General features: G+C 40.2%; 1 pseudogene; it reads left to right on the top strand.

Annotated features, from left to right (window-relative positions):
- The first annotated feature begins 10589 nt into the window (after positions 1–10589).
- Positions 10590–21666, top strand: LOC148038219 (uncharacterized; annotated as a pseudogene).
- Positions 21667–23602: the final 1936 nt, after the last annotated feature.

Below are 23602 nucleotides of genomic sequence, written 5' to 3'. Positions count from 1 at the left end.
CTAAGCATATTCTAGGAAGAGTTTAGACATAGGGTAAGCATATGCTAGGAGCCAACACCTAACAAAACCCTATCCTATTCTATGGTTACCTTGTGCCTAGAAAATGCCAGATATAAGTTGTATTCTTATGCATAGCATATAATGTTCCTACTTTATATTATCGAGCCAATGCCTAACCTAGCATGTGCTTATCCTATGCCTAATGTATAAGCTAGGCTATATATAAGCTATGGATAGGCTAGACTAAGCATCGGCTACACAAACTAGTGAGTATAGCTATAAGTGTGGAATCGAAAGCTTTGCTCATAAGTGAGTAATATACAAATGTAAATTCCAAATAAACTAATATTTATTTACTAGTTTTACCTAGCAAAATTGTGAGTCTACGTTAACTTGAAAGACTATCCATAATTTCCTAGTTAGATGATAGTACTTGCTAGTTATGACTAGTGAAAAAAAAAATCCTAGTTATGTTGATATTGTTACTAGATATACAAAAACTTACTAGATAATGTTACTAGATAAGGCTTCAACTTTCTAGATACTATCTAGAAAAAGGGATTTACTAGTTAGAAGAGATTCGTGATGACAAAATTATCTAGTTATAACTAGAAAATTATACATTCTTCCTAGTTTGGTTGCTATTCTTCCTAGTTATAGTGTGAACTTTCTATATAGTAAGTGGTCTAGAGTTTGTTGTGTAAGGACTCCAAATGCTGATAGCAACACCCTTCATGAAAATCTTGTTGTGAGGCATTGTGTCAAGGCCTCAAACATATTTAAAATGGTCTTAGAGCAAATCCACCAATGCTCTTCACAGCAAGTCATTCCAATGCAGAAAACTCTATCCATGTCTTGTTGTTACTTGGCTGAATCCTCTATTTTCCTTGCTCATAAGAGATGTCTGAAGCTCCATAAACCATCTCAAGTATGTTATTGCCAGACATGATACATGGTTGTTGATTGAACTTCCCAAACATTTCTTGGTCTGAATATAGAGTCAAAAAGATATTTGTACTAGTAGCATAACTTCTCAAGTATCCCTCTATATAAGTATCGTTTCCAATTCCTCCACCTATACATATTCAAATAATGAAAGTCTTTCACTTTCCCTTATTGCCAACCTGATCTTTTGAGCCTTCGTAATTATTATGTCTTCTTTGAACATACATTTTTTGTTACGATGTATTGTGTCCTAGCAACAACATATGCTCTTTGAAATGAACTTCATGCCCAGTCATTCATGATTTGAGAAGTATGTGATGATGGGGACCCATGCTATGCAACCAATCAAGCTATGCTTCACATGAAAATTATGGATGCACTGAAGAACTATGTCTAGCCTATCTACATGTGTTCATGCGTCATGTAAAATGCAAACAAAGTTCCTTGTTTATTTAAGATCCTTATCCTCACCTCTCAACACTCAACAATAAGAAATATCTATACTCCACTCCACCCACCCAAATTCTCATTATTAATCAATCAATTATGGTCCTCAAGATATCGACCAGGTAAGAACAACCCATCTCACAACTGACAGGCGACCTTCACGACCCTCAAACTCACCCAACCACCTTTCCCACTCAAACAGAGGCTCCTAATTTGGTGATGAAAATCCCAACTCTCATGTGTACAAGAAATTGTGCGTGCTCATTGAAGGTGCTCTCTCAAGTGTGCGTGCAACTAGAATTTACTGCATATAGCTGCAATGGGCCTCATGCCATGCTAGTGCTCAATGATGGTGCAATATGTGCTTCAACACAACCCATGGCATGGAAGTATTTCAGAAAATCAGGAGAGGACCCCCGAGTGCAGTGTATCAATAAGTGCAATGTGAAGTGCTCGTGAACCCATACTCCATGTGATGTGCAAGAGTCTCGACAAGAAAAGCAAACATGCTCCACAATGTTTAGCAGCTATCGACCAAGGCTATCAAGTTTCCACACTCAAAAAATCAAACAGAATGACAAAAATAAATCCTACATAAGACAAACACAGAAAAGCCATCTACAAAAAAACAAAGCAATGAGTCACACAAACAAATAAGCTAGAAGAAATCAAACCTAACTACAATTTGACTAGGGGTTTTCAATTTTTGCAAAAATTCTTGACAACGTCATTCACATGTGAATATTTCTTAGTAGCATTTCAACACACTCTGGTGTGAATTACCCACCATAACAATATTGGAGTTAGAGTCATCCTTTTTGAAGATTGTTCAAAGTTTCTCATGTGGAAGAGATGAAGCAAGGGTTACTTTCCTAGTCTGTTCATGAACTGGCTTGGATTCATCATCAAGTTTTTCTTCATTGCTAAGTCTTTTCCTTTAGCCAATTCCAAAGACCTTTTGTGCTCATGGTGGCTCTTCTTCGAGTTTGTTCACAGCAAGGATGCTTCACTCTTCAGCGTGGGTAAGAGATGGACTGAGAAATATGGTAAAAGCTAAACATAATATTCCATCTCTACATCGATCAAAACCCTTTTTACCAATTCATTTTCCATTTAAATCTTGCAAAGATATGTAATTGGCTAATACAGAAAGCCACATGTAGCTATTTCAAATTTTAGGCATGTACCTAAGTCCATGTAACTTCATTTTTAATGAAAAGATATGTGATTATGGGTTGTGGGGTGAAGGGGTGTGCCTCAAGGCACCTCTTTTTATTATTCTTCTTCACCTTTGATAGAGAACCTATCACAAATTCCTTTTTTCAAGCATCAAATTTGCCTTCTCTCTCTTTCTCTCTCTCCGATAAGGTTGAATAGTGTGATGATGAAAGTGAGGATGTAGATTATAATTTTTGTCTTCCTTCTCAATGATGGTGCCTTGCGTACTGAGAATAAATTTTTCTTCTTGGTTTGTTTTTTTGTGGCATTTTAAGAGTATGCATTCATTCAAACTAAAGTAGAGTACTTGGGATACATTGTGAGTGAAAAGGGGATTTAGGATAACCCAAAGAAAGTAAAATCTATTCATGCATGGCCAACACCTACTAATGCAGCTCCTCTTCATGGATTCCTAAATCTATATTCTTCCTATCGTAGGTTTATCAAGCATTATGTGACTATCGCAGCACCATTGAGAGATAGATTGAAGAATAAAGTATACTTTTGGGACTCTATCACTGATTGTAGTTTCAATCAATTGAAGGAGTTACTTTATCCTTTATCCTAGTTTATCACCATTTTTCCAAGAAATTTGCCATTCAGTGTGATGATAGTGGATAGGATATTAGTGCTATCCTACTTCAAGAGGATGGGGTTATTGATATTTAAAGTTACAAGTTGAGTGACAATGAGATGGAAATGAATATATATGACTAGGAGATGCTGGCTATTTTGTGTGCTATCAAGAAATGGTACCACTATCTTTATGCCAGTCGGTTCCATGTGAAAAGTGACCATATAATACTCAAGTATTTTCTCACATAGTCTAATCTTACTCCAAAGCAAAGAAAACGACTAGCTATTCTCCAAAATTATGACTTTGATACACTACAAGATATAGGCCTTATACCGATGTTAAAAGTGACGAAAATATAAATAAAGAAATTTACCTCCGCCATTGCAAAAAGCGTCGTTATTGGCAACGCCATAGAATAATCGGTATTAGAGTTGTTATCAACGACACTATTTGCGTCGTATCAGCATTGCATTTGATACCGATGCAAATAGCGATGCTAATAACAATGCTCTGCGACACTAATAACGACGCCAATGACAATGCGTGCAGGTAATTTTGCGATGCTAATAGCGATGGTAACAGGGAAAGAAATTTTTTGTGCAAAGTGTACTTAAATCATAACACTAATACATGGAATAAATACATGATCGCATAATGAAAGCGACTGGTACAATCATGGCAAGATATCACTACTACATAGAAAATGTCTATACAGATCAGGCGACCAAAAAAGAAGGGTGTGTGAGCTCCAGGGATCCAAGGGCGAGCTATATATCCTTGCCATCCGAAAGCTCGTCCCACTGCAAAGGAGCATCGAACGGACTCTGCAAAAAAAGAAACAACTACACATCAGTCCACCATACAATAATGCATTCTAATTAAACATGGTAACTACAGACAATAAAGATTAGTGACTTACAGGGCCGCCACGTCTATATAATTTGTTGATCAATGCAGTGAGACTGTGCCTCTCTACATATCGAGTCTCAAGGCTGGTCGGATCGCGATTTGTAATGGAGTGCTACAAAGAAAACAAAATACTAAATGTTAAAAACATGATTGTCAGTACAAAGGATATTGGAAAAAAATAAGCAAGCAAAACAAAAGAAAAACTTACAAAGTCCTCCATATATATCTTGTGGTCGCCACTCCCAAGATGATGGATCTCTCCGGCCTCTAGTCGTGCCCGCGCCACCTTGCGCTGCTAACTCGATATCCTGGAGAATCTGTAGCCTCCTTCCTCAGTTGGTGCTAGTCGTCCACGTCTAGCCACTTGGGCTTTGCAGCCCCCCTCTTGAGTGCCTTGCGTGCGTCCGATCATCTGTGTGTGACATATATGCATGCATGCACTCCATCATCCACAGCTCATAGAAAATCTATCTACTTTGGTTAGAATCGAAAACTCCGCATGCAAGGATGCTACTATGTAGTCCTTGCTCCCCTCCAGTATGTTTTTCCAATGATCTAAGACATTGAGCCGAAAAACTTGTTGGCAAAACTCTCTCATGCAAGCCATCACCCTCCTCCCCTCATTATTCATGATGATGGCTCTTGACCTATCATCGACAAGATAGGCATATCCCTCTGGGGTATGCCTAAGATGGGTCCTCTCCCACTTGCAACCACGCTCTTGGGCATATCTAGGAGACCCATGTACATCTGGTGTACCGACCGGAGTAGCATCTATCGGTGTAGTACCCATAGGGGTGCCACCTGTAGACAATTGAGCAAAAGCCGGAGTAACTGGAAAATATGTTCCCACAGGTGGACAAATCCTGGAGGTGACGAAACTCCAGCAGAATGACGAGACGAAGGCACCACGTCCGTGCCTCCTCCCTGTAGCCCAAGTCTGGAGCGTCGACCTCGTCTGCTCGAAGTTGAAGCATCTGATCGCACCGAAGTAGATCTAATAGACCAGCCTAACGATGTCCAAGACAGCTCCTGGTCCTCTATGTCTCTGAATCTCGCCATCTGATCTGGAGACATGCACATGAAGATATCCTGCAACTCCCCATTGCTTATCCCTTGACTCATCCTGATGATTTAAGTATAAAAAAGGTCACCTGCACAGATAAAAAATGATGTTAGCATAATCAATTTAAATCATACAAAGCACGGTAATATAAATCCTAAAAAATTGATCTCACTTAAAATGCATATCTTATGTATCCTTATAAGCGATTAGTCAACGAATTGAGTAAGTGGATGCTCCAAGTATAAAGTATCCCATGGTCCCATGTCAATCTCCCGACACAACTCCACATACACTGGAAGGTTGATAGACATGTCATCACAAAAGGATGAGTCCACCTTGTTCTCAAAGAATTCTTGGACTCCTATATTTTCATTATTGTTACCCAATATTGGCTCCTCTACATGCTCCAAGCTTTTAGTGGCCTCCACCCCTTGCAATATCGACCCCTCTATTTGCATATTGTCCTTATCTATGCTTGGAACATCGCTTTGATCATATACTCTCGCACTTCGGGGAGCTGAAGGTATAACATATCACCATCGAGGTTGTCGGGGGTTTGGATAGAAGATTATCTATTCACAAATACGTACAAGAGAGATTAAACTATTGTGGCATGTACCATGTCGTAATACAATTAATAAACAAATGAGTTCATACACTTGTTCACAATGGGCCGGCAACACAAAGGTATCACACAAATCCGTCCATTTTTTTTCGGAATCTATTTCGAGAAATCCAGATGGACCTCGTCGAACTGTTGCTCCAAGTCCTTAAGTACCACTTTGAACCACTGCACATCGAATAATATCATGGAGAAGCTACGGTAATCCACCGTAACTATACTTTGCAAGTTTTCAAAATACTCCATCTCATCTATAATTGTGTTTGGATCCGTTGCTCATCGTCGGCTCTCTTGCTCGAATCTTACCATGATACCACAGTCTGTTGTGGAGCGCATTTTGTCAATATACTCCACGTGAAAATGTCGTCTGCACGACCATGCTGTACTATATATTTTGTACTGTACATTAAAATACTCAAATTAGTTATCGCATATAAAATATAGATACGATAAATCCTAAACACGTCATCATCTTTGGACTACATCCCCTCGAGAATTCCCACTCCTCGGTTGAGATCTCTGCCCCTTCACGAGACGCTACGGTCAAAGCTCCATGCAACCATCGCGTTGATATGAACTGAGGCATCTCCTCCATGCCCTCGAGATATTGAATCGGTCAATGTCGTGTACTACGTTGAAATTTAGATCGCACTTCCTCTCGATCTTGCCTAGCTTGTTGGTACCTTGTGAGCCACGTCTCCATAGAGGCATGGTGCAACATACAAAAGCGATTCACATTCTCCTTCATTGCAGCATCCATTCTTTTTTCTACCCCATTTACAACCACCACATCTCCGGTCAGTCTATCATCGTCCTTCAGCGACCATAACATTTTGTTGTCTGGATCCACCGTTGGTAGCCATTGTGAAATATGCACTAGCACCTCAAACACCAACCAACCTTCAACCAGGCTACCTTCTGGCCGAGCTCGTTGCCCCACAAAGCCTTTCAGGGTTTTCATGAAGCACTCCAAGAAGAACATTCATCGCGTATGGACAGGTCCAACAATCTCCATTTCATCTACAAGATGCACAAGAAGGTGGATTTGTATTGTGAGCATGCTAGTAGGCACGTATTTTTCAAAGAGCAAGCCGTCTCCACTGCTCTCCGCCTCACGGATTCAATAGAGGACATCTTAATCTCCTTCTGTGAGATCCATTGCACTAAAGTTGACAACTTATAAATGGCCCCGCGTATTTCTGGAGTAAGGCATCCTGCGATCGCGATCGGTAGTACAAACTGGCACAAATGAGAAAGCATTATGAACAATGGCTACACTCCAAATAGCAAAATATACACGCTAATTACAATCCATTTGTAGTACAAACCTGACATATCTTATGCTAGTCATGGGATTTTAGCCCTAATATTTGGTCGTCTTTAGAAAATGCAGACCTAAGAGAATGCATCATACCCGTCGGAGTACAAATAGACTTGATTATTTGCTTCACAATGCACTCTTCTTTAGTGGACAAAACCCAAGGAGCGCAAGGAAGCTGCACACGACCATTAGCACTCGACTGTGGCCAAAGCGCCTCCATCTTTCCTACCTCCTTCAAATCCATTCGTGCCCCTATAGTATCTCTCTTTCCTATGATGTGGTCCCATAGCAAGCTACCCACATTCTTGAAAATATGCATGGAATCCAACAAGTGGTTGATCTATAAGTGGGTCCAATATGGCAACTCGTAAAAACTGAGAACCATCGCATTCTGTTTGGATGTGACTCCGCGCCATGGACCATTTTCAGCTCATACCAGCTTGCGACATTCATACGTGTTGGAGGTCGTCCAAGAAAACCTTCCCTGAGTTCATGACCCTCTGGCAAGAAAGCGGCATGTCCTTGCCATCTTCTTCATGGTTCGTGATCTTCGGGAGTCTAACTGTAGCCGCACAATGGACATGCATGATAACTTGAGATAACCAAACCTCTTCCAACACCTCTATCCTGTGAATACAAACTTGAACGAGCTATGATAGATATTACCAATGAGAACGAAAGCTTATTTACCTGAGCACTCTCTGAATCCCGGAAAGTCATGCATCATCCACATGAGAATGGCTCGAATATTGGTGGACTGTCGACCATTGCGCTTGCCCATATCTTGCACAGTGACCCCTCCTCCCATAAAATCTTAAGCTCATTGACTAATAGATGAAGATACACGTCCATATTTTTGACTTTGTAGCGACCGGGGACAAGTAAGCTAAGGATGAGATGTCCTTTTCTCGTAGAAAGCCATGGAGGGATATTGTAGTTGACAAGGACTATAGGCCACACACTGTAAGAAGTTGAGCGTAGACCGAATGGGTTCACACTATCCATTGCAAGACCGAGCCGAAGATTCCTTGGCTCTCGGGCAAAGCCTGGGAAGGTAGAGTCAATGTGGCTCCATGCGCATGAATCCGCTAATATTCGTTGAACTCCATCTGTGGACCTATTTTGTGCATGCCACGTTGTCAAGCTCGCCATGTTGAACGTACGAAACATGTGGTTTATGCAAGGGATAAGCGAAAAGTGTCTAAGAACTTTTTGAGGGATGGTTTACCCTTGCAAGTCATGTCGATATCTATGAGCACTACACTTTGGACATGTCTCCATAGTCTCGCATTCTCCTCGAAACAGTATGCAATCGTTGATACATGCATGGATGTTGTTGTAATCCATGCCAAGCTTTTGTAAAACATGTCGTGCATCATCACGAGACTCAGGCATGGTATTTGCAGGTGGTAATATATGATATTTCAATAACCTTTAAAAAATCATAAAACACCTTGAAAAAGCACAAATATTTTTAATGATAGTGCCGAAAAGAAATCAACTCAGTGTATGTACAAGGTACCTGAACAACTCGGTCACACTCGTATCGCTCCACCCATATTTTGCTTGCACACTTAGGAGTGCAAGCAGTGTCTTCAGGCGAGATACTTGACACCCATCATATAATGGTATGGATGCTTCCTCTCTAAGCGGATCAAAAGTCTCGACATCCATGGGAATCAATGCATCAATCATTACCTCCATTTCAGGCTCCAAAATTGTAGGTAGGTCTGGAAGGTTGCCTATCTCCTCTGGTATTGATGGTATAGATTGGGTAGTACCTTCCAAGTGATGGATTGGCTCAGGCACTCCATCCATCGTACGCCCACGAACTCTTCTAATTGGCCGCAAAGGGTGCACTCCTCCTTGGGACGAGACGTCGTCTCCCTGGATAGAAAATTTACTAGCCACACCCAATCTTCTTGTATTCGGTATTTAATTAGCTTGCGAGTACAATTCATGATTGATATTAACTTTTCTTACTATTTGCTAAAAATCCAAGATCGCCTAATCAATGATCTCAAATTGAAACTCGTCAAAGCGTCGTATGTGTTCTATAGACAATCGACATTTTCATCTAATTGCTAGCTTGCATTGAGAGCAAGGACATGGGACACGCTGATTAAGATACGCCTTGTGATCTTGAACAACAAGACCTTCATCGTTTTCCATTTTGTCTACGTTACGACAAACAATTTGTTTTTGTTATCATTCTTTTTTTCTTTCTTAAATTGTTTGAGAAGGGATTTCTTCTCTTGTAACTCAGCAAAAATTAACGTATGTAAAGTCTCCACCCACCCACCCACACATTAACGTATATATGTCGGAGTGTTTCCCGTCTCGTGATGTTGCACTAGACCTCGCTACCACTCTCTCTTTGTTTTTTATCCATTCATTATCTCCTCTCCTTCTATCTCTCTCTCTTTTTCTCTTTCCTTATTATGATATATGTTTATTCCCTCTCTCTTGTTCCTTCTTCTTTTTTCTCTTCCTCCTCCTCTCTCATTTTCTTTAATGACCACGACCACGACCATGACCACACCTACGACTACGACTACAACTACAACTATGACTAGACGACGACGACCACGACGACCACGACCATGACCACGACTACCACTACCACTACCATTACCATTATAATAAATAAGAAAAGAAGAAAAAACAATGACCACGACCACAACCACGACTACCACTACCACTATAATAAACAAGAAAAGAAGAAAAAAAAATACTACTACTACTACTACTACAATAAACAAGAAAAGAAGAAAAAACTACTACTACTACAAAAAAAAAAGAAAACTAAACAACAATAAACAAGAAAATAAAAAAAACTACTACTACTACTACAAACAAGAAAACAACAACCTCTCCCTCCTCTCTCTCCCTCTCCCTCTCTTTCTCTCTTTCCCTATTATGTTTAATGTTTTCTCCCTGTCTCTCTCGTTCTTTCTTTCCTTTTCTCTCTTCCTCTCCCTCTCTCATTTCCTCTCCCTCCCTCTCCCTCTCCCTCTCTTTCTCTCTTTCCCTATTATGTTTAATGTTTTTTCTATTATCTCCTCTCCCTCTCTCATTTCCTCTCCCTCCCTCTCTTTCTCTCTTTCCCTATTATGTTTAATGTTTTTTCTCTCTCCTCTCCCTCTCTCATTTCTTTATCTTTTCCTTTCCCTCTCTCATTTCCTCTCCCTTCCTCACCCTCTCCCTCTCTTTCTCTCTTTCCCTATTATGTTTAATGTTTTTTCTCTCTCCTCTCCCTCTCTCATTTCCTCTCCCTCCCTCACCCTCACCCTCTCTTTCTCTCTTTCCCTATTAGGTTTAATGTTTTTTCTCTCTTTTTCTCTCTCCTCTCCCTCTCTCATTTTTTCTCTCTCTTCCTCTCCCTCTCTCATTTTCTTTTCTCTCTTCCTCTCCCTTCCTCATTTCCTCTCCCTCCCTCACCCTCACCCTCACCCCCTCTTTCTCTCTTTCCCTATTATGTTTAATGTTTTTTCTCTCTTTTTCTCTCTCCTCTCCTTCTCTCATTTGTTTTCTCTTCCTCTTCCTGGCACGATGGCCATATTCAGGAGGTCTTACATGCTTCCCACATGGGGGGGGCGAGAGTACTGTAGATTATCTGCTCGGACTGATCGATGGAATGCATACTATCGAGTTCTTCGGCCTTGGGAGACTTCCACTCGGTGCCGATCACACCTTTCTCAGTTTCTCACTCCTCACCTCATTACCATCACCACCTGCAGATATCGTACCCCACATGCATACTACCATACACTTCACTCATAAGCTCTCACATATTTACTCACAACATCTGGAGGAGCACATCACGTCACTTGATCCATACGCACCCCTTGATACACTGACCACTGATATCACACGCATTCTGCATGATTCTGCTACACTCAGTTTTCCACATCACATATACATGCACCCCCCTCGGACCGGTACCATGCCATAGAACAGGTGGTATGATGATGAGTGCAGAGATCTACGTCGACAGCTACGCGATTTGGAGGCCAAAGGAGAGATCACACACAGACAGGCGTAGAGACGCATGCACCGTTTGACCCGTCGTAAAAAGCGAGAATGGGAGGAGGGGAGATATTGGGATATATACCACCTTCTTATGAGCAGAGATTGTGTAGATGCATGGAGGCAGATCAGAGAACCACGCTCACCCATACCGATACATGACCCTACAGTATGGCATGGATACGCACAGAGTTTATATCATGTACCCGCACAGCCGCCGCTGATACCCACACCATGTACACCAAGACCGGGTATTTCATCCTTTTTCACCACTAGTATGGTGAAACATGCTATCTCACGGTTACAGTATGGCCGTGCTCGAGACCAGTTTGATCTTCAGGCAGAGCATATTATATATGGCAGAGACACATTGGCTCCACTCATTGCTCACCTCTTCAACCGTGCATTGTCAGAGGGGTTCCCTGACTCGTGGACAGAGCACACCATTGTACCTATCCACAAGTCAGGGGATCTTATGGATCCTAACACATATAGGACCATCATGATTGGGCCAGTTTTGTCCAAACTTTATGGCACGGTGATGGAGGAGGAGCTCAGCACGCTAGTAGAGAGAGAGTGCATGCACACACCCGGACAGGCAGGGTTCAGACGGGCATTTTCTACCATAGACCACATCTTCACTCTCCGTTGTCTGATCGACCAGACACGAGTGAAGAAACAGAGATTGTACTGTTGCTTTGTGGATTTCCGCAAAGCCTTTGACATGGTTCCGAGAGAGAGGCTTTTCAGACGCCTACTTGATCTGGGGGTGGATGATGACATGATGTGGGATATTTATGCACTATATGAGCGGGTTACTGGCAGAGTCAGATGTCCGGGAGGTATATCAGATCCCCTTGTGAGCACCATTGGTGTGAAACAAGGATGCCCACTCTCACCGACTCTATTTGGGCTATACATTGATGAGATAGTAGAGTTTATTCAACAGCGAGCCGGTGGAGGTATAGATCTCAGTGGAGCCACAGTTCATATCTTACTATATGCAGATGACATTGTGTTGGTCTCAGACTCAGCTCAGGGATTACAACAACATTTATTAGCATTGGATGATTTTTGTATACAGAGAGGCATGACAGTGAACCTTGGTAAAACCAAGGTTCTTATATTCCATACATCAGCTCAGATACGCAGACAGAGTATTTTCATGGCAGCAGGAGGGAGTATTGAGGTCACTGGATCATATGTATATTTGGGAGTCACCTTTACAGCAGCTTCAAGGACTTTCTCGATGACACAGGCAGCTCGTGACCGCCTCACTAGAGGATACTCAGCATTGGCTCTTATGGAGCGACAGTGTTATCAGGCACACTTCCAGGAGCCCCGCACCAAGGGGTGGCTCTTTGATACTCTAGTCACTCCAGCACTGATGTATGGAGCAGCTATATGGGGGCCAGGCCTTGCCGATTATGTATGGACATTGATGGAGAGACCTCAAGTGATCATGATATCTAGATTGATTCGCAGCAAGGCCTCAGTCCCACATGACATTGTGCGAGCAGAGCTTGCCACACCACCCATGCTAGTCGAGGCATTATTTCAGACAGCCTGCTTCCTACACAGATTTCAGGATATGGACAGAGATCGCATTGCATATAGAGCATATATGGCATCTCAGGAGATGGCTCGAGCGGGGGATACCACATCATGGTATGCACAGACTAGAGCTTGATTTGACAGACATGGGCTGGACATTGATAGACTCCCACCTCTTCTATATGATACTCAGGCTCCCACTTACACCCTCTCTCTCTCTGAGAGGAACAGAGTCATCAGACAGGAGATATGGCATATTTATATACAGAGGACATGGGTCAGCCCTGCACAGCCACTGCCATCGAAGATGGCACATTATTATACACAGTTCTTGAGCATATCAGAGCAGGGATTCATAGAGATTTTGAGATATATGCAGATCTATATGCCACATCGATTGAGAGTTCTTATTGGACAGCTCAGGGTATCATCACATCAACTTATGATTGAGAGTGGCAGAGCCAGTGGCATCCCACGGGAGGAGAGGATATGCCCCCTTTGCAGATCAGAGGTGGAGAGTGAGGAGCATTTTGTTCTCAAATGCCCGGCATACTCAGAGTTGAGATCTAGATACACATTGAGCAGCTCACTTCAGGGATGTATGACTAATATGGATCAGAGATCATTTGGCTGTTTTCTGGGAGAGGCATGGCACATTAGAGAGCAGAGCACACAGCAGGTCCCAGTCAGAGAGGGGCCCACCCAGACGACTATTACACAGTTCTTTCAGACAGACAGAGTGAGAGCTACTATACCAGCCTCCAACCAGACCTCCGGACTCACACTACAGCAGGCTGAGGACCAGCGTACCCAACGTCACATGAGGATCCGGGGGTTTCGAACCCCACAGCCACACCGACAGGAGATCCGGAGGATTCTTGATCTACATCGACAGCAGACTGAGATCCGATGACACTCGACACATTGGATCTCAGATCTCCAGTTTGCTCTTTCTCCACCGCCGATGTACCACATCCTGCATCCAAGAGGGATCACCTGCTATTAGCGACTTCGACGACTGCTACTACATCCCAAGATAGTATATCTCCCTGCATCTGTTACATATACACATCGCACCACTTTATCACAGCCGACAATTGTTCCCCTATCACAGCCGACATTTGTTCCCCTTTTGTAGCCATTATCTGGAGTACCAGAGCTACATACGCACATACACATATACGACACTTATCACACTCACAGCACCGTATTTTCAGTTTCCAGTTTTTAGCTTTTCATTCAGCACTTTTATTTTGGATAGCTGGACCTCATCAGTTGTATCACAGTTTGTCTCATAGGCTAGTTTTGGTCTTTAGAAGACGTTAATATAACTTTCTTTCTTTCTTTCTTTCTCTCATTTCTTCTCCCTCTCTTTCTCTCTTTCCCTATTATGTTTAATGTTTTTTCTCTCTCCTCTCCCTCTCTCATTTTCTTTTCTCTTTTCCTCTCTCTCTCCCTCTCTTTCTCTCTTTCCCTATTATGTTTAATATTTTTTCTCTCTTCCTCTCCCTCCCTCTCCCTCTCTCATTTCCTTTTCTCTCTTCCTCTCCCTCCTTCTTCCTCTCCCTCCCCTCCCTCTCCCTCTCTTTCTCTCTTTCCCTATTATGTTTAATGTTTCCCTCTCTCCCTCTCCCTCTCTCATTTCCTCTCCCTCTCTCATTTCCTCTCCCTCCCCCTCCCCCTCTCCCTCTCCCTCTCCCTCTCTTTCTCTATCCCTCCCTCTCCCTCTCCCTCTCCCTCTCTCATTTCCTCTCCCTTCCTCTCCCATTTCCTCCCTCTCCCTCTCCCTCTCCCTCTCTCAAGACACACAAATTATACCAAAAACAAGTAAAAGAGAGAGAGAAAACACAAAAGAAAAGCAAGAATGGACAATGCACTCACCGTAAAGGCTCGAAGAAGGGTTTGGCAACTCCTGTTTGCGACAATCGCTCCTCTTCGTCCTCCGTACACCTCCTCCTCCTCTTCACGAATGCCAGTGGTAGCGGTGAGAAGCCTTCTTTCTCCCTCTTTCTCTCCCTCTCCCTCTCAAATGTAAGATGTTTGCTCTCCGTATTTCTCTATCTTTCATGAATGTGCGCAAAATAACACGCTCGGGTTTCGGCCCGCGCTTTTTCGTCTGAGTACCATTGCTATTTGCGCCACTATTAGCGTCGCAAATAGTGACACTGCTATTCCACGTCACAAATCGCCATCGCTATACCCTCATATCCTTATAGTGATATTATCCACACTAATGGCAAAGATAATATTATAGCAGATTCATTATCAAGAATGTGGGCTTACAGAGTATCTTCTTTAACCAATGATTGGATTGAAGAATTATAGGAGGTATATCATTTGAATGAAGAATTCAACCATGTCTTTCAAAAATTATAGCAAGGCTTAATGGAGACAAATTCCCATTTTCAACTCAAGAATGGTCTTATTTGGTATCATGGAAAGATTCCCATTCCTCACACTTCCCCATTCAAACAAAAGATCATGGAGGAAATGTATTCTTCACCACAATAGCTAGTCATTTAGGGGTTTTTAAAACTTATGTTATGATTTTCAAAATCTTTCATTGAAAAGGATTATGGAGGCATGTGAAGGACTTTCTGTCATGCTACATTCCATGTCAATGAAACAAGGATAGCACACAAAACTAGGAGATCCCTTGTAGCCATTGCCTATCCTAGAGGGTGAATGGATGCATATCACTATGGACTTCATTAGTGGTTTACCTAGAACTAAGAAGGGGTGGAATAGTATTTATGAGGTGGTGGATATGTTGACAAAAGTAGCTCATTTTATCCCAACAAAGGCACAATTTTCAACATCTAAAGTGGCAAGTCAATTTATGGAACACATGTTTAGATTGTATATCTTTTCTCAAGTCATTGTTCATGATAGTGACTCCAAATTCATGAGTAATTTTTCATTCGTTCTTTTTTTTAAATATATGGGGACTAAATTAGCTCCATCCATAGTTTATCATCCCTAGAATGATAATCAAATGGAGTGGGTCAACAAATGGCTTGAGACTTACCTTCACCATTGTTTGCTAGCACGATGTGTAGCAAGCATGGGATGCCTAGGTACATCTAGTTGAATTTTCTTACAATAGTACCACTCATGCAATTATAGGAGTTTTCCCTTTTGAAGCTTTATATGATTACAAGGTGCCCCTCCCTACAATTATGTTCAATGAAATGATTAATCCTCAAGGAAAGAAAGAGCTAGAAAGAATGCACATTGTACTTCATAAATGTAAGATGAATCTCAAAAAGGCACAAGAGTAGATGAAACTCTATGCAAATGAGAGATGGAGATCTCTAGATTTTTAGGAAGGAGAGTTAGGGCTTCTAAGGGTTTCCAAGTCTAGGTATTCTTCATTGAAGGATGGTTCTAGTAACAAATTAGCACATTGCTATTGTGGACCATACAAGGTTCTTAAATAGATTGGAGACCTAGACTACATGTTGCCACTCCCTTGTACTACTAGGATCGATAATGCTTTCCATGTGAATCAATTAAAACCTTTTGTTGGCTCATAAGTGGATTATTTAGAAGAGTTTCCACTTATGGATGAAGACGCACTTATCCAGTACATTTCAGATTTGATCTTTGGCCAGGGAGAAAAGGATCATCACACTAGATCTATAGTGGAATAACTTATTAAGTGACTAGGTTTACTTTCAAAATAACCTTCTTGGAGACCAACATCTATTGTGGAGGAGTTTTCTTACCTCAAATATATATTTTTGGTTGGAGAAATGGCTGAAAAACTAAGCATATTTAACCCTATTTCCTTGTAGATTGCTCACTATTTTAGAATAACTTTTATTCTGATCAATTTTTAAAGATGACTTATCTATATGAGATGAAAGTACACATTATGAGCTTTCTTTTGACATGTAGCATGCTCAAATTAGATAAGTCTATCAAAAGTTATTTTAGCTTTATGCCAGCAGGAATTGTTGTAGACAACATGATGTTTACTGTTTATAGGAGGATTTTTATGAAGATATTTTGACTAAGGCTTCACTTTTATGGCTCAACATAGATGTGTATATGGTCTACTTGTCTTCTTCTTGGAAGAGATTCCTTAGTTTGTTCTCCCATTTTTGTATACCATGTAAATAGACTAGTGCCATATCATCCTCATTGAGTAATTATTGGTGATAAGCTCTTCTTTTGTACATGAGGACAAAAACTCTTAGGTGGGGACAGATTGTAATGAAGGGGGAAATGGATAATTATTTTTTGTGTGAAAAATACTCTAGCCACACTTACATGAGTATAAGATGTAAGAGCATTAATTTTTTCATTCATTCAGTCAATAATACAAGATAATATTCATCTCCCAGCTTCTCCTTGAGTTTCTATGGCTTTCTCTCTTTTCTCTCTCATCTTTCTATCTTTCTCCATCTACTTCTAATCTTTAGCTCTCCTCTATAGTCTATCTCTCTCCTCTCTGTCTCCTTTGTTATAGATTCTTGCATTGATGCCTTTTTCCTTAAATACAACTTTTACATTTAGCTTTTCAAGAAAATTAGTCGCTCTATAATTTTACATCATTAATAAGACATCGAGAGTGCAGTAGACCTAACCCAAAAGAAACAAGAAAGAAAAGTTCTTTTGATATAATAAATCATGGGACAATGGAAAAGTATAAGGAGTTGGAAAAAAGAAATTGGATTTTAAAGTGAAATAGAGGGACTCAAAACAAATTGTCACTTTTTGGAAAAAGTGGCACACTCAACAAACCTAAACTCAATTTAGAGTGATAAAACTAAGAGAAAAAGAAAAAAATCATATTAGGCTCTATCTTTCCCTCTCTCTCCCAAACATCTAGATAGAACTTCCCCTTTAAGAAAAATAACCATGGATTCTCAACTTCACGAGAGAGACAAAAACTGATAGATGTGCATGATTTGAAGGATGAGATGATTCCAACTAATGTTGAAAGAAAAATCCCCTAATATTTCAAAAATTTGCTGCCCTATTTTGAAACTCAAAATGACTACAGCAAAATATTTCATGTCACATTAGTTTTAAGTGTATTTACATGATCTCTTGCTCCTAGCCACTTACTCTAGTGCCTATTTCTATGAATTGACCTAGGAAATTGATTTGAAGGCCAAAATGAATTCAAATTCCCTCCAAAAATTTTATAAATGAAGTTGTACCCCTACTCTTTATAAAGAAATAAAAGACCCAAGTTTAGAGTTCTTCACATGCATTTGCAATGTTTGCATCTTGAAGACTATTTTTAATTGCATTGAATCATCTTGAAGCTAAAGTTGAAGTTGAGGCACATCTTGAAGCTTAAGTACAATATGAGGAGGCTATGAAACCTATGTAATCTAAGATAATGGTGGTAACATGCCAACCCAAAGCCATGATGGATCCACTTAATAACAAATGTGTGATGAAGATAATTAGGTTTGGTATTTAAAAAGTGTTTAAAAGCATTGTTTTATGGATTTAGATGGTTGCTTTTGTATTTGGAAAATGATGGTTATCTTATCCTAGAATTTAGCCCTTTGACGACCAAATGAGAAGGATATTGTGATGGTTTAGTCCTTTTGGGATCCCCACACCAAAACACCTTAGAATTTTGCGAGATGCCTAGAAACCTTGAGGTGAGGGTTCTATGCTCTTGTTGGAGCTAGGTGTTTTACTTTTTTGTGATCATTCTAGTACATGATAGGGAAAACATGATAGGGAAAATGGACAAGTGTAGTGTCCCTAGTATATTGGATGGATGTGCAGAATCAGGGAAGCTTGATAGGGCTTTGAACTCATCAATTTTGTATGATTGTAGAAGGTATATGAGTACATATAGCCAAACCTTGTGGGGCTAGAAGGTCCCATCCTAGGCAAGACAATAGTCTTCTTTTGTAGGAGAGATGGATTTTGTACCACTCTTGCAAGAGTCGTGTCTTTGTGTACACTTTAGGAATTAATATAAACTATTGATTTTCAATGTTTTTGTCATGTACTAAAGGCTATGTAATGGATTATAAAATAAAGCTATTTTCATATATCACAAAAATGTGGTAGTATAGCTTAAATGACTAAAACAAACCTGTCCGAGGAAGGTGGGAGTCCTTTGTCCTAACAATCAATCACCTATAGCTGGGTGGACCTAATAATTCAAGTAACTTTTCTAGATAGGGTTACTAGAATATGATCCATCAAATTCAATAGGATAGAGTTATCTTAATGCCATTTTTCAATATTGGAGTGCAATTGAGTACAAGTCCTAATGTCCATAGAAGTTTAAAAGACAACTCCTCTCTCTTTGAACCAAGCCCACTCTCACCATTGTTTGGGTATGATGTGTCCCTTATTAAATGGGCTTGAGACTCCCCTTAGGGGTGACCATCCCAAATTTCCACTATCAAATAGAATCAAAATGAATAAGTTCACTATTTCTAAAGGGGAGAAAGACTAAATGGTGATGCACACGGACTTGAGTTTTAGTCAACTACTAGATGACTCATGTAGATTTATAGCCATGGCACTGTGGATTCTATAATTTGTCTTGCTTTAGATCTCGGGGGGTCACTCATTAATATATGTATATATAACATGAGTTCAAAATAAGGGTTTTTTAAATCACCATTTTTATACACTTTTTACATACAGAAGGGTACCATATAAAGGGGTTACTTATAGATTGAATAGAAAGGGTTGTGTTTTATTCAATAAAAATTCACAGATTAAGATATTTATAAATAGGCCATGAATGCACGTTATATAGAGAATATATATATAGTGAACCCCCCGAGCTTTAGATAAGAGTAATGAAGCTCAACAATCCTTTCAAGAGGCTATGAGTAGTAGAATGTTGGCCTTGCAATGTCTGTAGGCTCTAGTATAATGTATTGCCACTCTAGGTCACACTTTTAGACATCTTGAAGCTTTAATGTCAAGTGCCCACTTCTGAGCCTACCTTATTGAAGCTAACAAGCTTTCCACTATGTATTCTTTCTTGTTACTTTCATCATATTTGGCAAAGCTTCTTCCTAGCTTGTTTGTACTCTGCTTAAGGGTGGAGTCAAAGGCTATTGCTAGATCTGCTTATCTTTCTTGATACCTTCTTATTGGTTATTTAATATTCTTCCTTTTTTTTCCATATCCTTGGATATGAAGAGGACAGTTCAATACCTTGCTACAATGCGTGGATAATCTTTGTGTAATGCTATTGTATTTGAAGTACTATCTCCACAATATATTATGAATCTTGAGGCACATAACTTTTGTTCTCCATTATCTCATCAAGTTCTAATGGATCTTCATAATTTTCCATGGAAGACATGATTTCAACAGGCTCCATGGATGTAGACTTTAGGACTCCAGTTCACCAAATCCTACAACTTTCAACTCCTAGTCTCAATAGCCTACTTTTGATATTGGAGGTAAAAACTATTTGGATAGCATTTTTGTAGAGCTCTTACATTAGATAATTTTAGTGGTAAAAAACGGGCTCTCTAAGAAAATACAACCTTGAACTTACTCTCTCTGGAAAAATAGCACATTTTCTCATTTTTGGGAAAAAAAGTGTCCCCATCTGTACCAAATGGTCGAGATACTAAATTAGGTCCTTGAAATCAACATCATTAAATGCCCCAAATTCAAAACTTTCAAAAAGTGAGAGTTTCTTCTAAAGCCTTTCCTGCTTCTGTAGCAATGGAGCAAAATCCACCACATGTAGGTGCAATGGCAGATACAAACTCACAAAATCCACCACACATAGGTACAATGGTAGACACAAACATGCAGCAACCTCCTCTCAACACCAATGCCAAGTATCACCTCCACATAGATGTAGAGAATGTTTATGCCCCATTACAAAAAAGGAGGGGAGGAAATTACATTTCAGAAACAATGAAGATGCAACTACGTGAGGGAGGAGCAAGGCATGTTGACCGTTAGTGTGATGGTTCTCTTTATCCCAAAGATCCTCACTCTATTAGCACCCCACCCTTTTCAAACTTGACTACCCTTCTTAGGTTTGTCAGAGATGGCAAGAATGGCCTTCTTAGCTATTACAAAGCTATCTCTACAACATCAAGAGTAGAACCATCAATAACTTGAAGGCAGAATGCAACCTCCAAAAAGAAAAGATCAAAGCACAACAATAGGAGATAGAAAGGCTGAACAAGCAACTGAAAATTTTGAGACATAAGCAAACATTGCTTGACCCTCAACAAAGGAAACAAGAACTAAAGAACATAGAGGATTTGAAGGTGGGATCTTGAGGTATGAAGAAGGGCTATTAAGTTAGGAATCTCTTGTTTTACTATTCTGTGCTTTTTTGTTATTATGTCTCCTTGCTTTACATTGTCCCTCTTGTTTAGGGATGTGCTACATCCAAACAAGGAAATTTGTAACCCCAATGTCAACCTTGCAAAGCAACTTAAGCCACTTGTTAGCTCAAAGATTGCAAAAGAACTCATACATGAGAAGAATTTTGCACTTTTGTAGAGACAAGTTGTTGAGTGATTTATGAGCTAGAACATAGTTTCTGTGGAGGGTATACTGAGCACCATGGATGAGAGTGGTATAAGTCGCAATGGCTATGGTTTCTTACAAAAAGAGGTTACAAGTTCATTTAAATCATAGCTCTTGCCCACAACTGCAATAATCTAGAGACTTCAGAAATATCTTAACTTAAAGTAGGAGGAATATTTTGGAAAGCCCTATCACATCAATGGAGAGTTTCAAGGTTCTAGTTTTCTATGATGAATACAACAATATCTTCATGGATTTGGAGATACTACAGGTTTGAATGGTTGATTTTTGCAACATCTCACATGCAGAGACAATGGCATATTGAACTTTACATTAAGATGGATGAGTGTCAGATTCTGAAAGATGTTAAGATGGAGAGGGTAGCCATTACATTGATGGATAGGGCAACAACAAACATGCCAAGGGATGATCCCCGTTACTTCAGTGTACAGTCGAAAATGAATTTATGGTGACTTGGGACATTTCTAATTGTGTTAAAGAATTATGAAGCATTGGAATGGGTTTTTCAGAAGACTCCACTAACAGATGCTATTAATGCTCAAATGAAGAGACAGAAGACACTACTAGTTCTTAGCAGGGGCAACTTTCAAGTTAATTGGCATCTTGCATTAGACTTGAAGACTCTAAAGTGTTTATATAATTGTAATAGAGGCCGAATCACCCTTTCTTGACTGTATTGCATTGAGGATGCAAAAACACTTGATCAAAAGGGGTGGAAGAAGGCGCCTAATCATCACCAATTTGACAAAGATTTCAAACCAATCTTTGATATACCTCTATTGAATGCACATATATGTACAATGCATGCACTTTGTCGGGTGATTGAGAAGCTTGACAACCTGTACATTGGATTTTCTTGGAAGATCAGGAACCACACAGAACGAAAGAAGGTGATTGCCACTCTTGAGATGTTATTGGTAGGCATGAAGCTTCATGGAGGAGAGATACAAATCGTGCAGGATTTAAAAAAAGTCAAACAACAAAATAGACTTACCAAGAAAAGCTTCTCTTGGAGGCGTGAAGGCAAGACAATTCCTCTCGAGACCCATCGACAAATAGGTGACACAAGCTTATCAAACGTGAAAAGTACTACAAAAGGACGCATGTAAGTAGGATTGAAATTGAGCAATGGAGAAGGTTGCACAACACAGTAAAGGATCATGAACCTCTTTCAAGACATACAAAGGTAGAAGTGTGGCGTGCTATGGATATCATATTCCAGATGCTGGATAAGGAGACATTGACAAGTACAAACAAGAAGACGTTTCAGAATACTCTAGATCTATTCAAGAGAGTTCCTAAAAGCATGGGAAGCCACCAGGAAGCCACCAATTTCACACACTACATGGTAAGACAAGTCTTTGGTTTCATACATGTTAGTTCTAAATTGTTCGTGTCTATTAAACATTGTTTAGAGACTAACCATTTATCTACAGCACATCATTTACAATCATATGCCATATTTCATTGAAAAGTATGGAGATCCAAGTATTTGGAGCATGCAAGGCATGGAAAAGGCCCATTACATGACGCAATGCGTGTTTCAAGCATACCCAATATGGTGGTGGTAGTAGAAAAGCCAACAATTTTTGTGAGCTATTCCAATGGTTTTATAGAAGGATATTGCAGATACTACGGATAAAAGACGACTTAAAATCATCAACCATTGCATAAGCAATATGAGATGCTAGGATAAAGAAAGACAAGAAGATCGAAGCATTGAGAAATTCAAATGCACTTGAAGGACTCACAAAATGGAGGCAAGGTCTACACTATCACAATTGTCATTGGGTTAGAATACAAAAGGAAACTTCTCAAATTGATGATACATTGTAGACTTGATAACTATGATCACCCCAATGTATAATACATGCTTTTGAACAATAATACATTTGATTTTCTGGAGTCAATGTCTACTGCTTTTGTTATCAATGAGCTGATTCTCTCCCCCTCCCACTCTACCTCCCCCTCTGTTGACTCCCCTGGCATTGTGGAGGGGATCATGTCTAGCACTCCCTCTGGTCAACCTCCATGTCATCCCATGCTACCTGTTCCAGCTGTTCTCTCCACTCCCTGTCAGCTGCCCTTCTCGCGCGTACAAACTCCTCCACCTCTGGTTTGTCCATTTCAAATTTTTGCATAGCCTCTAGGCACTCTAGTTGCTAGCGCTCGTTAACTTCTTGTAGTGATACCTCCTCCACTTGTCGACTATCAATGCCAGTCACTATATACCACCCTGTTGAGTGACCAAGGTATACCGGGTGATAGTTGAGCCACTATAACAGTGCAATATAACAACGCAATGGAACGTCTTGAAAATAAAGCAACACATGCACCTTACCTATCAATGCACATTGCATACATATAAATAAACATGAATAAGTCACT

The sequence above is a fragment of the Lygodium microphyllum genome, chromosome 3 (assembly GCF_053477565.2).
Source record: "Lygodium microphyllum isolate KBCC chromosome 3, Lygodium_microphyllum_v1.1.10, whole genome shotgun sequence".
NCBI lineage: Eukaryota > Viridiplantae > Streptophyta > Polypodiopsida > Schizaeales > Lygodiaceae > Lygodium > Lygodium microphyllum.
This window is presented reverse-complemented; position numbering and strand designations above follow the sequence as displayed.